Source organism: Elephas maximus, chromosome 3, assembly GCF_024166365.1.
Source record: "Elephas maximus indicus isolate mEleMax1 chromosome 3, mEleMax1 primary haplotype, whole genome shotgun sequence".
Lineage (NCBI taxonomy): Eukaryota > Metazoa > Chordata > Mammalia > Proboscidea > Elephantidae > Elephas > Elephas maximus.
Genome location: NC_064821.1, coordinates 217,142,867 through 217,158,469, shown reverse-complemented (window position 1 = coordinate 217,158,469; position 15,603 = coordinate 217,142,867). Strand labels below are relative to the sequence as shown.

Below are 15,603 nucleotides of genomic sequence, written 5' to 3'. Positions count from 1 at the left end.
TGAACCTAAAACTAATCCTAAATTTAACCCTCTCCTAACATTAACCCTAAACTTAGATCAAACCATATATTAAACACTCTCAGATGAACCCAAACCCTATGCAAACTCCAACCCTACACCCTAAGCCTAAACCTTGATCTTACCTTAATGCTAAACCTAACTCTAGATCTAACCCCAGCACTAACCCTAAACATGGATCTAGCCCTAGCCCTAGCCCTAAACCTTGATTTAACCCTAGCCCTAACCCTAACCTTAATCTTAGACCTAACCCTAATTCTAATCCTAACCCTCACCCTAAGCAGAGATCTAACCCTAATCCTATATGTAACCTAACTATTACGGATTGACTTGTGTCTCCCCAAAATATGTGTCAACTTGGCTAGGCCATGATTTTCGGTATTGTGTGGTTGTCCTCCACTTTGTGATCTAATGTAATTATCCTCCATACTGTGATGTGTTGTAAATCCTAAACCTCTGTATGTTAATGAGGCAGGATTAGGGTGGGGTGTATCTTGAGTCACTGTGTTACAAGAGGGTGTAACTCAAGTCATGTCCTTACTCAAGTCACACCCTAACCCTTACTCAAGTCACACCTTTACTTGAGTCACACCTTTTATCTAAGAAGAGATAAAAGGAGAGAGAGCAAGCAGAGATAGGGGACCTCACCATCACCAGGAAAGAAGAGCCAGGAGTAGAGGGTGTTCTTTGGACTCAGGGCCCCTGTGCTGAGAACCTCCTGGACCCAGGAGACAGAGCGCTGTAACACAGGAGACAGTACAAGACAGGGAGAAGTGGTGGCAGAGAACTGGCAGCAGCAGAACTAGGAGAACAGCAGGAGACGGTACAGTGGGTGTGCTGGAGTGAGAGAGCTGAGTCCCTTTGGATAGGAGGCTTGGTGGTGGTGTGGGATGCCTCCAGGCACTTGTCAGCAGAGCTAGGCTTGCTGACCCATGTGGTTAGAAAGCTGAGCACCCTTAGGCTGAGGCTTACTGGCAGAGTAGGGTGCCCCTGGGCACTTATCGGTGATGCTAAAGAGCTTCAAGACACTTGTTAGAGCAGGGCAGAGGCCAGGCCAGGCAAGGGCTGAGAGAGAGGTCTGCCTGCAGGCATGGCTGAAAGGCTGTTCTGACCAAAGGACTGTACTCTGAGTCGTTTCTGATCCTAAATTGTAATCTCTTTGCCAAGACACATGGGGGTCTAAAATGAACGCCAGGCCCACAGATGCTGGAATGAGGCAAGGACCTTGCCCTGGAGCTAACAGAGAGAGAAAACCTTCCCCTAGAGCTGGCGCCATGAATTCAGACATCTAGCAACCTAAATTGAGAGAAAAATTTCTATTGCTTAAAGTCATCGACTTGTGGTATTTCTGTTATAACAGTACTAGATAACTAACATATTGAAACTAATTTTAGATAAAAACTAATCCTAAACTTAATCCCTAATCCTAACACTAACAGCAGATGTGACCCTACGCCTAACCCCAACCCTTATCCTAACCCCAACCATAGATCCAATCTTAACCACAATCATAACCCTACATCTAATTCTGACCCTGTCCCTAACCATAGACCTAAAGCTAACTGTAACCCTAACCCTAGAGCTAAACCTAACCCTAATCCTGACCCTAGATCTAACCTGACCTGAAACCTAACCTTGCCATAACCCTAAACGTAACCTTAACTCTAGATCTAACATCAACACAACATTAGATCTAAAAAAAACACTAACCCAAACCGTAAACCCTAACCCTAAATCAAACCACAAACCCTAACTCTAAACGTAGTGGTAAACCTGGATATAAGCCTAACCTTAACACTGGACTAACACTAAATCAAACTTCAACCCTAGATATAACCCTAATTAAAATGCCAACCCTTAACACTAACCCAAACATCAGATCTAACCATAATCTTAACTCTAATTCTAGATCTTAACCCTAACCAGAAACCTAAATCCAATCTTAGATCTAACCCTAACCCTAAATCTAAACTTAATCCTAGATGTAATCCTACACCAAACACTAACCCTAAGAATAACTCTAGACATAACCTTAACCCTAACCCTATCCCTAATGCTCACCCCCAATCCTAACACTAACCCTAACCCTAATCCTGGATCTAAAACTAAAAGTAACCCTAACCCTAACCATCGACCTATCCCTAACCCTAACTCTAAATCTAACCCTAATCCTAACCCTGACCCTATCCCTAACTCTAATCCTAAACCTAACCTCATATATAACCCAAACCCTATGAATGGGAGCAAGGTGGTTCTCAAAGTGAAATCATGGTACTATACCAATGGTGGCGTAGTGGTTAAGTGCTATGGCTGCTAACCAAAGGGTCAGCTGTTCAAATACCACCAGGCGCTCCTCGGAAGCTCTATGGGGAAGTTCCACTCTGTCCCGTAGAGTCGCTATGAGTCGGAATCGACTCGACGACACTGTGTTTGGTTTGGTTCTTGGTATACCAAAAAAAAGTGATGGGCCGAGCAGGCAAAAACAACAGACGTCCCCAACAGGGCAATACCTGAAACACCAAACTACTATTTCATCGTGTTATGGACTGAATTGTGTCCCCCCAAAATCTGTGTCAACTTGGTTAGACCAAGATTCCCAGTACTGTGTAACTGTCCACCATTTTGTCATCTGATGTGATCTTCCCATGTGTTGTAAACCCTACCTCTATGACGTTGATGAGGCAGGACTCAATCTATAAGATAAGGTTGTATCTTGGGTCAATGTCTTTTGAGATATAAAAGAGAGAAGTGAGCAGAGAGACAAGAGGGCCTCATACCACAGAGAACGAGGAAGGGAACATATCCTTTGCACTGAGAAGCTTCTAGAGCAGGGAAAGGTTGATGAAACAGAGCCAACAGAAAGCGAAAGTCTTCCCCTGGAGTTGGCACCCTGAATTTGGACTTCTAGCCTACTAGGCTGTGAGAGAATAAATTTCCATTTGTTAAAGCCCTTTAGTTGTGGTATTTCTGTTGTAGCAGCACTATAAATCAGAATTGTTTGCTTCAAAATTAAATTTTGCTACCTAGTCAATTTTGTGGAATCTAGACCAGGTGAAAACAGTATGGACAGAATGCCTCTATGTAATGAATGACCATGTGGCAGAATTCAAGTGCTACTCAAATAAAACAGAATTAGTTTTCATAAACCACCAAACAGAACCAGTCTCATCACTTTGTAATAACGTATTGCTGTGTCCAGAGGTAACTTGTAGTTCCATGAAGGTATGGTCAGGGTCTGTAACATTCTTCACTCTGCATGGAGCCTCAAACATGGTGGGTGCTCAACAAATATTTAATAAATAACATATGATTCAGCTGATTTCTGAGTTGGAATATAGTCATTGCTGCCTAACAACCTTCCTTATCTGATAACAGATGCCTGAAATGTCATAATTAGCAACTGATTCCACTGGCTTCAGTCTTCCTTCCAAAGTAAAAATGCAAAAACTGCTGGGAGAGGTAATATTTTAAGCCTCTTTTATCATTCATGTAGGAGGCCTGGTGGTCCACTGGTTAAGCCCTTGGCTGCTAACTGAAATGCTGGCAGTTCAAACCCACCAGCAGCCCCACAGAAGAAAGATGTGGTAGTCTGCTTCCGTAAAGACTACAGCCTTGGAAACCCTAGGGGGGGCAGTTCTAGTCTGTCCTATAAAGGTTAATACGAGTCAGAATCAACTCTATGGCAGTGGGTTTGGTTTGTCATTCACATTTTGGTTTAGAGTTGGTCCTTTGGACAATTCCCAGGGAAGAATAAGAAACAAGAGCAAAGTGCACAAAGTCTAGGAGCAGGAAACACACTTTTACACCTTCCCAATCACGCCTGCAGTAACCCAGGCTCATACTGAGCCCAGCAACTGTCCTGACAAGAAGTGGATGATTAGAAATAAAAAAAAACCCAAACCCACTGCCGTCGAGTCGATTCCGACTCATAGTGACCTTATAGGACGGAGTAGAACTGCCCCATGAAGTTTCCAAGGAGCACCTAGCGGACTTGAACTGCTGACCTCTTGGTTAGCAGCCGTAGCACTTAACTGCTACGCCACTGGGGTTTCCAGGTGATTAGAAGGCACCACTATTCCAGTTCTTCCTTCAAATTCAAGGAGAACTGTGAGAATTCCAGAGAGGACCCACTGTGATTGGATGGGGCAGAAACTGTTTCTGTGAGACTTATCACAGGAGAAGGACATGACAAATGTGCTACCTGACTCACAGTGAAAATGGAGCCAAAGGGCAAAACCACCTACCTCAAAAACAAGAGCAAAGGAACTTCTTACTCCTCCTAATCCTGAAAAGTTATGGGTTTTCTCCAGGGAAGCTGGGACTCCTGGTCCTGGACAGCCAGGGGGATGCCAGGAGGGAAAGAGGATGTAGGAGGAGGATGCTGAGACAACTTAGAATATTCCCCTCAAGAACTCTTGTAAGTAATGACTTTTACTTTATGATGAGTTTTACATAGAAATTTGAGCAAATTACTCAAACTTGGAAGAGCCTGTAAGGTCAGTTATCACTCTTATCAACTGCTACTGTTTTAAAGAATGAGTGAACTGAATTGCACTTTAACCACCATTCAGAAATAAGAGTCTAGAATGATATGGCTGGTACTCAAAAAATGGGTATTACCAAGGTGCAAATACTCCCCTCTAAGAAAGAGAATGGCATCTTCAAACAATAGGAACTCCAGCACCAGTAGCTACTGCTTGACTGTCTAAGGGACCCAGGGGTGCTGGATCGCGCCATTGTACATTCCCCTTCACGGGTGCACCTGGCCTGTCAGAAATGACAGTTAACGGTCTTGCTGACACCTCGAAAGCAGGTGCAACTGGAAAGCGCGAAAGGGCTGCTCTGCTTTGCCTCTAATTCTGTATCTTTTCACTCCACCAAACACAAGGAGAAACAACTTTAAGAACTGTTTTCTTTGTGATTTCAAGATGTTAATTAGCCTTATTTTTTCTCATTATAAAAGCATTAAATATTTGTTTTTAAAATTTTGAGGGGAAAATTTTAAGAAGTAAATAAATTTTATTCATATCATCAGTCCATTTTCTAGAAATAACCAGAGTTAATATTTTGAAGATTTTCTGCTAGTTTTTTAAGCACGTGTGCATGTTTTGGTTTTTTGTTTTGATTTAATCCTTGGTTGTTATAAAACTGGGATCTTAAAAAAAAATTTTTTTTTTTATTTTGCATCCTTCTTTGTAGCAAACTATCATGAGCATGTCTTCACACAAAATTATAACTCTGATCATGAAAACTGCATACTTTTGCCCTCTTAACACAATAACATTCAAGACAAGATTAATTATGTATAAAAAATAAGGATAGTAAGATTCTCCAGTGGAAGTAAAGGTGTTCTAGTGGAAACCAGTTCTTTTCACAATCTAGATCATAGATTCATATCACTTCTATGACCCATGCACTCTAAACACTTAAAACAAGTGGAAACTTTGCAATCAGAAATGAAACGGCTGAGGCAACTTTAAGAACCGATTAACGGTGATTTAGTGAAGGGATTGTAAACTTCAGAGAGAGACACAAGACCAACTTCCGGAAAAAGATCATTGAGGGAAACCAGGAAAGTTTTTTTAGTAAAAAATAGCTGAGGCTATTGTAGGATCATCCCTGGGTAGTGCAAACAATTAACACACTGGGTCAGCTGCTAACCATAAGGTTGGAAGAGTATACCCACACATGCCTAGAAAGAAAGGTTTGGCAATCTACTTCTGAAAAATAAGCCATTGAAAACCTTGTGGAACGCAGTTCTACTCTGGTGCACATGGGGTCACCGTAAGTCAGAGTAGACCTGATGGCAACTGGGGAAAACTGAAGGATGTTAGAGTCTGGAAAAAGACATGAATTTTCAATCAGATCCAAATTTCTGGCAGAATAGGGCAAGGCTTGCAGTAAGCAAAGCAAACTTACCCCCACATGACAAGTGCAGGGACCTGTGAGTTAACTAGTGCATAAACCCACAAGCAACAATCAGGCTCAGTACATGATCATGAGGCCAGTCTGACTGATGTAATTAAACTGTATTCTTATTTCCAAGGAGCGATCATTCCAAGCCAAAGGAAGGGGATGTCTGCATCACTTGAGTCTAATTGGGTCAGATGATGAGTTATAAAATAGCTTCTAATCTCTCAGTCTGTTTTCAAAGGCCTTCACAGTTTCAAGGCATCCGCCATAACAGCACTCCAGAGTTATTCCAATTGTCTAACAGACCAATCTTTCTCTGATTTAATCTTCTCCCTCTCATGCACCTCACCCTAAGTGAAAGCTTGTCCTCAAAAATACTTTTAACGTTATCACCATTCTCAAAAGCTTTGATACCAATAAATCTATTAAACTGAATAAAAGATCGAAGCAATGATGTCAAAGTTCTCTGACAGCCAGCCATGGGTCCTCTTCTTCCATACCAATAACCATCTCACTTGCTAACCAGCCAAGCCAGGCTCATTCCCAGGACCCTCAAGTTCTTACCTTCACATCCTAGCATGGAACCGTATTGAGAGCCATAAAAGTGTTCATCCCCTCTGATCATGCCAGCTCTGAGAGGATGCCCTAATAATCCAAAACATGGAAAACGTATTTATACAAATGGATTAATAAAACAGTATTTGTATCAAAGAAATACAGGATGCTGCTTACTTATCATACAGTGGAAGAATAATTAAGAAAACCATGGCATATTATCTTGATGGAATAGTATAAAGCTATTACAAACAACTTAAAGGGGTTAGAAAGCAGGCTCAGGAAATTATAAACAACAACGAACAACAAAAAACCTTGAGAGTGGATGTCTGGCAAAGGTAGGAAAGGTCTCTTCCTTTACGTGACACAATGTTGAAGGAATATATAAGCCCCCACGACTGGGACACAGCTCAGGCAGGCAGAATGAGCCCTAGCAAAGGCATGGTAAACAAATAATTTCTTTCATAAGGATCAGCACAAACCTGGTTCCTATGAGGCGGAGGATAAAGATGTCCCAAATGTCCACCTTTTCCAAGCTGCTGTCCCACTCCATCATCTCTAACATCAGCTACTCCCTCTCCCCTCAGCACTCTTCCTCCTGTCTTTGGGTTCCCTAATTGCTGCAATTTCTGACAGAATTTACGAACCATATAAAGGAAATGGCTCACATGGTTGTGGAGGCTGGCAAGTACCAAATTCGTGCGTCAGGCATAGGCTTCTCCTTGGCCCTCAGTCTTTGGCCAAAGGCGCTCAGCTTTTTCGCTCAGCTCCATGGGCCGGGAAGCCCAGTGCACTGTCTCCTGCCGGGTCTCTCCTTCCTTAGTAGTGGTAGGCTCTTTTTTTCTGCTCCGGAATTCGCTCTCTTTTAAAGCAAAACTGACCAATTCCCCTTGATAGATCGCAATTATCTTATTTGCACAGCCCCACCCAATCACCTGGGTGGAAGTTACAAGACCATGGAGAGAAAAGCCATACTAAGTTATTCATCACACCACACAGTCCCAGAAAGAAAGGCAAAACATAAATGCTCAGAACTTGCCCCAGTGAGAACTCCTCCTTCCCCACCCTTACCTCTGAACAACCTACCCTTGCCCTTGAATTTACTCTCATTCTTGGACCCATCCTCAAACTACGAAATAATAGATTAAAAGCAATATCCAGTTCTCAACCTCAGTAGGAGGAAGAGAAATGGCCTCAGACAAAAAAGAAAAGGTTTCTCAATGAGAATTTTACATGCTGTCAAAGTAAATAAAAAGCTTAGGACAGAGGTGACCACCTTAGGCATCAGCAAGAAGAATAACGGCAATTAAGCAAGCATATTATAGAAAAGAGAGGGAAAACTGAAGGGGAGAGAGAGAGGCAGAGACAGAGATCTGGAGGGGTAAATAGCGACTACTCAGAAAGGTAGAGGCCTAACTATAGAAAACAGCGCCCAGGGCAATCACTGTTAAATTGCTGAATGATCTCTCACAGCTGGTAATGGAAATTCTGATGACCAATAAAAGCTGCCAGTTGGCACCTCCCATCAAGCTGTACCTGCTCCCCACCACCCCTCAAGCCTCTGATAAGACAAAATGAAATCTGACTCAAGGCTTACAGAAGAATCAATGCAAAAAAAAAAGTGAAGCGATGTATACAGAGGACAAGAAACTGAATAAAAATTCATTTGAAAAGAGCTTAAATATGAATTGATAAAAACAGAATTAGTTGAAGAGAGAGGCTGTATTGATAAAATACATACACATACATACACAAAATCAAAATGACAAATAATTTCTAAAGATCAGCACAAACCTGGTTCCTATGAGGCAAAGGTTAGAGATGTCCCAAATGCCCACATCTTCCAAACTGCTGTCCCACTGTATCATCTCTAACATCAACTATTCCCTCTCCCCTCAGTACTCTCCCTCCCATCTTTGGGTTCCGTAATTTGCTGCAATGTCTTGTTACCGGAATAAGGTTCTTGCCTCTCACTGGTCAAGAATGAGCAGGTAAGGCACGTAGTTTTCCTCACGAGCAAAACTTTATTGAAGAGGCTTGCAAGCGGAGACAAGGAGGGCCTAGAGCAACTCTTACACTCATCTCACAGAACAAAAGACAGGCCCGAGTTTTTAAAAGTTCTTGGGTGGAAAAAGATTCACATTTATTCATAGACACAAGAGGAGGTGCAAACGCAACAGCTTTCCAAGATGGCTCCTGTCCTGGAGGCCTCTGGGGTTTGTAGCAGGACTTATTATGGGGTGTCATGCCTGCGCAGTCTCCCACTCCCCGGGTCCGATTCCCCAGGTGGGGCTGTAGCCCCTCACTGCCCTTGGTGGAAGGTCACACAGCGGTCACAGGTACATGTTCTGTGCACGTCCCTGGGCCTGGTTTTCTCCAACTGCTTCTGAAAGGCAACTTTAAGGGAATTTGTGGGCTATTTTTAGATACCCGTTGTTCTGAGGAATGGCTTTGTTTCTGTGCCCTGGCCCATTTCTTGTTACTTTGTTTCTAGATTTGGGGGCCCCTCTGTTCCCTGTCTTACTAAGTCTCTAGGTTCCACACTCAACCCTGTATTACCTCCCTTATAGGATAGCCCATTTCTCTTTTACTTGCTTCTCCTCTAACCACACCAGTCTCTTCGCTATTTCTCAAACAGGCACCCTCTGATCTCAGGGCCTTTGCTCCCTGTCTTAGTCTTGCAGAATTCATGAACCATATAAGGGAAATGGCTCACATGGTTGTAGAGGTGCAACTCCCAAACTCCTGGGTCAGGCGTAGGCTTCTGCTGACCCACGTGGCTGCAGGGGCTAACAAATCCAAACAGGCAGTTCAGACCACAGGCTGCTGGCTCACAAGGCTGTGGAAGGTGGCGAATCAGGTCAGATGATAGGCTGCAGCCCATGGGGTTGTGGTTGTAGAGGCTGGCAAATCCCTGAATCTGCTGGTCAGACAGCATGCCTCTGACTCAAGTCCCAAGAACTGGAGGTCAAATGATCAAGAACCAGACAAGGGATCCAGAGGCAGAGAGAAAGAGTGCACCGCCAGGACACACACATATATACCTTGGGTGCAGGCCAAACCCCAGGGAAGGGTGTAACTTGAGTCACGCCGTCCTGCAAACCTTCTACCCAAGACATACCCTACACCAATCCTGCCTTGTCAACATGTAGAGGTCAGGATCCACAACACATAAAATGGAAGACAGCCATACAATACTGGGAATCATGGCTTGGCCAAGTTGACAAATAACCCCAACCATCACCAGTTCCATATGACTTATTTGCATAGTTCCACTCAACCACTGTGTGTGAGTCACAAAGATCATGGATAGAAGGGCCATATTAAGTAATTCATTACACCTCAACAGTGTCAGACTCAAACAAGAAACAATTCTCAGAAAATGAGCACATCTTAAAATAACAACTTGATACAGAAATCCAGTCAACCAAGAGTTTAGTAGAAATAAAGAACTCGGGGATGAAGACACATGGTAAAAGGCTAGTGGTGAGCACTGAATCCGTTTAAATACAAGACCATGGTTAGATGTAAATGTCCCAAGCCCTGGCAAAGTAAAAACACCATAAATGAACAATAGAAACAGGGAGTTGGGAGTATATTAGTTTCCTAATGCTGCTATAACAAATGACCACACACCTAGCAGCTTAAAACAACACAGATGTATTCTCTTACAGCTATGGACGTGAGAAGTCTGAAATGGAGCCTTAAAAACCCAACTAAAGCCATTGTGTTTGAATTCATACCAACTCATAGCAACCCTACAGGACAGAGTAGAACTGTCCCATAGGGTTTCCAAGACTGTAATCTTTATGGAAGCAGATTGCCACATTTTTCTCCCACAGATCAGCTGATAGGTTCAAACCACCGACCTTTTGGTTAGCACAGGAGGGCTTTAACCACTGCACCACCAAAACCCAAACGAAGCCTGCTCCCAACCAGTTGATCCCAACTCATAGCGACCTTAAACCAAAGAACCAAACCAAACCCAGTGCCACTGAGTCGATTCTAACTCACAGCAACCCTATAGGACAGGGTAGAACTGCCCCATAGAGTTTCCAAGGTCAGACTCGAACTGCCGACTCTCCGGTTCGCAGCCGTAGCACTTAACCACTATGCCACCAGGGTTTCCGATAAGGAAAAAAACAAACCAAACCCAGTGCCGTCCAGTCGATTCCAACTCATAGCGGGCCTATATGACAGGGTAGAACTGCCCCACAGAGTTTCCAAGGAGCGCCTGGTGGATTCCAACTGCCGACCCTTTGGGTAACCACAACACCACCAGGGTTTCTATAAATTTGGTCATACGGGGATAAAATCAAGGTGTTAGCACAGCTGGTTCCTTCCTTGCCTTTTCCAGCTAGTTCAGTCTGTGTGAATTCCTTGGTTCCTGGCCCCCTTCCAGCCAGAAACAGCATCACTCTAGTTGTCACATCTCCTTCTCTGGCTGACTCTCCTGCCCCCTTCTTATAAGGACCTACCCCAATAATCCAGGATAATCTCTCCATCTCAAGATCCTTAACTTGTAGAGTGGCTTTTGCCATGTAAGGTAATATTCACCAGCTCCAGAGACTACGAGGTGGACACTTTTTACCAAACCAAACACCAAATTCATTGCCTCGAGTTGATGCTCAACTCATAGCAACCCTACAGGACAGGGTAAAACTGCCCCATAGGGTTTCCAGGGCTGTAATCTTTATAGAAGCAGACTGCCACATTTTTCTCCGAATAGCTGCTGTGGGTTCAAATCACAACCTTTCAGTTAGTAGCTGAGCACTTAACCACTGTGCCACCAGGGCTCCTGGTGAACACCTTATTAAAAAACCAAACCAAACCCACTGCCGTCAAGTTGATTCCAACTCATAGTGACCCTATAGGACAGAGGAGAACTGCCCGAGTTTCCAAGGAGTGCCTGGCAGATCCCAACTGTAGACCTCTTGGATAGCAGCCACAGCACTTAACCACTAGCCACCAGGGTTTCTGAATACCTTATAAAAAAAAAAAAAAAACTCCACAGGAGACCATTATTCAGGCAACCACAGGGGCAGAGAGAAGGGATTAAATAACTCATCCTAAAGTGAAACAAAGTTTAAAAACCCATAATGGCTCTAACCTCTGATTAGTTTCTGTAACTTCAAAGGATATTTTAGAAATAAATATTATTTCAGTTTCTTATATTACATTCAAGTAAAAATTACATTTAAACTTTGTGATGGTTAATTATATGTCAACTTGTTTATGTTATGGTTCCCAGGTGTCTGGAAGAACACCAGTTGCTATTATAATTACATGTGACTAAATCAGTTGGTCTCAAGTGAAGATTACCTTCCATAACGTGGGCAAGCTTCAATCAATCAGTTGGAGACCTTAAGAGCAAAAACGGTGTTTCCCTAGGGTGTATTCTGTCTCTAGACTATAAATATACTTTATGCCAGAACAACCTCTCCTAGCCTCCTGACCTACAGATGGTGGGGGGGGGGGGGGCCTGCAAGGGGTCTCCAGCCTGTCGCTGACTTAACAATAGGTACTTGGCCAGGCCGCCACAATCTCAGGAGCCAGTTCCTTGAAGTAAATCTCTCTCTCCATACATGTATATAGATACATACAAGCTTATTTTTAAAAAATTACTTGTACAGTATGATCTCATGCTTATTTCATACTTATCCTGTATCTATATCCAGTTTCTATTCTCCATAGAGAGATGTCTGGAATTCTGTTCAGTATATTTCAACCTTCATTATTTGTGGATTCTGGGTTTTGGGTGATTCGTGGTTTGTTCTTTGCCTTTCTGCATTATTTGAATTTTTAATAAGTGTATGTAATATTTATAAAAACAGTAAAATAATAGCTAAAAAAAACTATGCTAGAAAATATGCAGCTGGAGAAGGACTGGAAGGAAATACTCAGATCAGTGGTTTTATTAGATACGGCTTTTTGTTTCTTTTTCTGGTTTCCAAATTTTCTGAAATGTGATTAAATATGTTTACTAATTTTAAAAATGATTTTTCTTCCCCAAAGAGAACCTCTGCAGGGATAATTCGTTGATCCCCAAATTTTCTCACCTTTACTCCTCATCACACCTTCCCATTCTACCGTCTTAAAACCACAACTTTCTCTCACACGTGTCCCCCAAATGTCCCCTTGCTCCAGAGAGCCGAAAGGCTCTGGGATCGCTCTACATTGTCAGAACAGGTTATATAAAGGTTTTTCAGTTTTTGCTCTTTGTTTTCGCTTGCATTTCCGTTGTCACACTTCCCAAGGGCATGGGCTCTGGTCCTGACTTTTTGTCCTTGAGTGGCGCCCCAAGTGCCCACTGGCATCAAGAGGAAGGGAAAAAGCAGGGAAGCCGGTGAGAGCAGGGAGCTTTCAGTCAAAAGGCGAGAGAACAACAACAAAAATTCTGGACCCTCGGGGGACAGTCTGAACAGGTTACGAACAGTGGACTCCATCTACCCTGAACTGAAGGTAGCCTAAGCACTGGAGAGGGTTTCAGAAATGAGACGCCTTTGCAGGGACCTAGGCGCCGGAGACCCAGAACTTGGAATCTGCCCTGCGGGGCGCACAGGCCCGAGGGCGAGCTTCGACCTTCGCCGGGCTGGGGGCGCCAGAGCAGGGTCCGGCCCCCGAGCGTCGCCCCCGTCCCTGTTCCAAGCCTCCCTCCCAGTCCCCCTCAATCCTCCCCGCCCACCCACCCACCTTCCAAGACTCCTTTGCCGGCGGCACAACTTCTAGGCCTCAATTTGCTCATCTGCAAGTGAGGGTAACAGTAATTAAGTGACAGCTTGTTGAATATCCTGTGGGGAATGTTCGCAAACGGCTGGCTGCGAATATTCTCTCTTTTGAGTTTTTTTCTCCCATCACTCCTTTCTTGTCCAGAATAAGGTCAATTTCCTTCTCTCGCCTGCTCTTCCCGGTATTCACCGACCACGCACCCAGCGAGCCGAGTCGGCGCGGAGGATGAGGACTTGGGGCCCGCGGCGTAGGTCTGAGCACACTAACGGCGAGAGCTCCCAGGGAGGAGTGAAAGCTCGCCGCGGGAAGAGCCGAGCATCCGGCCTCGGGCACTCGGCAGAGTCCGGCGCGTCCAGCGTGGCCCTGGCCGTGCTCTCCTCAGCCTGGCTCCCGGCGCGCGCCCCTTCCTGCCCCCGGTCACGGCGGGGTGGAATGGCTGGGGGACGAGGCCGGCATCCGGGGAGGCAGCTTCCGGGATTGTGTGCGAGCGGCCGCAAGGCCAAGACCGTGGACGCGGGACGTTGGGGGTGATAAAATATGCGCCTCCATTCCTGCTCCTCTTCGGATCTCTTATATAAGAACCGCCAGGAGGGCTCTAGACTCGAAGCTTGACGTGGTTAACGAAGAAGCTCGCGCGTGGGGTGGGAGGGGAGGGAGGGTAAGACTGAAGAGAACTACCGGGAGTGGCTTTTTCAGGAGCGGCTCGTTGGTCTAGGGGTATGATTCTCGCTTCGGGTGCGAGAGGTCCCGGGTTCAAATCCCGGACGAGCCCAGGGTTTTTCCACCTAACAAAAAATTTTTGCCTTCATTCAGACCATTTAGAGGCTTAAATGAATTATTCCGAACTCGTAAACTAGAACGTTAATTTCTTTAATTTCGCGAAGCAAGGGACCTGGTAAAATCGATTCACACAATATATGGTTACTGAACGTCCGATGGCAAGGCATTAAAATTGCTTTGTACCTTTTCAAACACGCGCTTGTAAAACAGAGGTGTCGTGTGCGGAATCCTGGGTACTCCTGTCAGGTCTCTACTTTTGAGCAGGTGGAGTCTTGGATCAGCAGGTTCCGAATGAACAGTTCTCCAGAAGACTCCCCAGAGCCGCTGTGTAGATGGACTTGCACTGGCGTGTGCATGTTTATGCCACGTCGTAGGCAACTCGACGGCTACTAACGACAGGCAACCAAGAACGGAAACTCACTACGTCCCTAACACAGGCGCTAGTTCTGGAAATTGTGTGGACCGCGTTTTCATAGTCGTGCATAGTCAACAAACGTTTTATATTTTCACATTGCATTTTTTAAAAAATGGTATTTGAATGTAAAGTGTGATCTAAGTCTAAATTGTGTGCTTTGGTTTAACTTGTATTTATTACATTTATTGGCCTATTCAAAAGATAATGTATTTAGAGCTTGTAATTACATCCAGAAAGAAATAATATGGTTAGAGCTTGTAATTACGTCCCAAAAGAAGTACTTAGAGCGTTTAGTTACAGCTAGAGAGAAAAAAAAGGGCTCGTCCGGGATTTGAACCCGGGACCTCTCGCACCCTAAGCGAGAATCATACCCCTAGACCAACGAGCCCGTGTGTGTGCTTCCTTCTCGCCAGGATAAAGGAATGTAAAATTCTATGTTGTGCTTCTAATTTTCAGCTATTTTGGCTTTCTGTGGATATTTGATTTTCCTTCTTTTTGGGGGGGCAAAAACAGTGACACAGAAGAAAGCAACGATGTCATCACTTGGGTAACATTTTGTAGAAAATCATAATGCTACTTATATATTCATAGCTAACATAGCTGTAGGAAGTGCTGGTGGTGTGGTGGTTAAGTTCTATGACTGTTAACCAAGAGATTAGTAGTTCAAATCCACCAGGTGCTCCTTGGGAACTCAGTGGGGCAGTTCTCCCCTGCCCTATGGGGTTGCAGTGGGCTTTAAAATAGTGCAGTGGCTGTGTTCCTCTGGCAGGTCTTGAGTTCTAGATGCGTTAATCTTTTCTAGGCTTTCCAATAATGGTAAAATTATGGGTTTCTAGTTTTTATTTTTTATCCCAGCGTTCAAAGCCCCTCGTTTTCAGCCTTGAAAATTGCCTCCTCCGTGTTTTACTCGAATTGTTCTCTTCAGCTAGAAAACCTAATTCCTAAATCCCCAAGTCTGACCTTCCCAGAAAACGATACTTTAGTACATCAAAACCAATTTTATGTAGCAAAGAATATTAAATATACTCCGGACTGCCAAAAGAACAAACAAATCTGTCTGGGAAGAAGTACTGCCATAATGCTTCTTGGAAGCAACAATGGCAAGACTTTGTCTCATAGACTTTGGACATGTTATCAGAAGGGACCAGTCCCTAGAGAAGGACACCATGCTTGGTAAAATAGAGGGCCAGCGG

At 44.2% G+C, this 15,603-nt stretch overlaps 2 non-coding genes across 2 annotated transcripts; one reads left to right on the top strand and one right to left on the bottom strand.

The window, feature by feature from the left end:
- The first annotated feature begins 13,915 nt into the window (after positions 1–13,915).
- On the top strand, positions 13,916–13,987 carry TRNAP-CGG (transfer RNA proline (anticodon CGG)). The gene has a single exon. It is a non-coding gene; the product is annotated as a tRNA-Pro (tRNA).
- Positions 13,988–14,726: 739 nt separating this feature from the next.
- On the bottom strand, positions 14,727–14,798 carry TRNAP-AGG (transfer RNA proline (anticodon AGG)). The gene has a single exon. It is a non-coding gene; the product is annotated as a tRNA-Pro (tRNA).
- Positions 14,799–15,603: the final 805 nt, after the last annotated feature.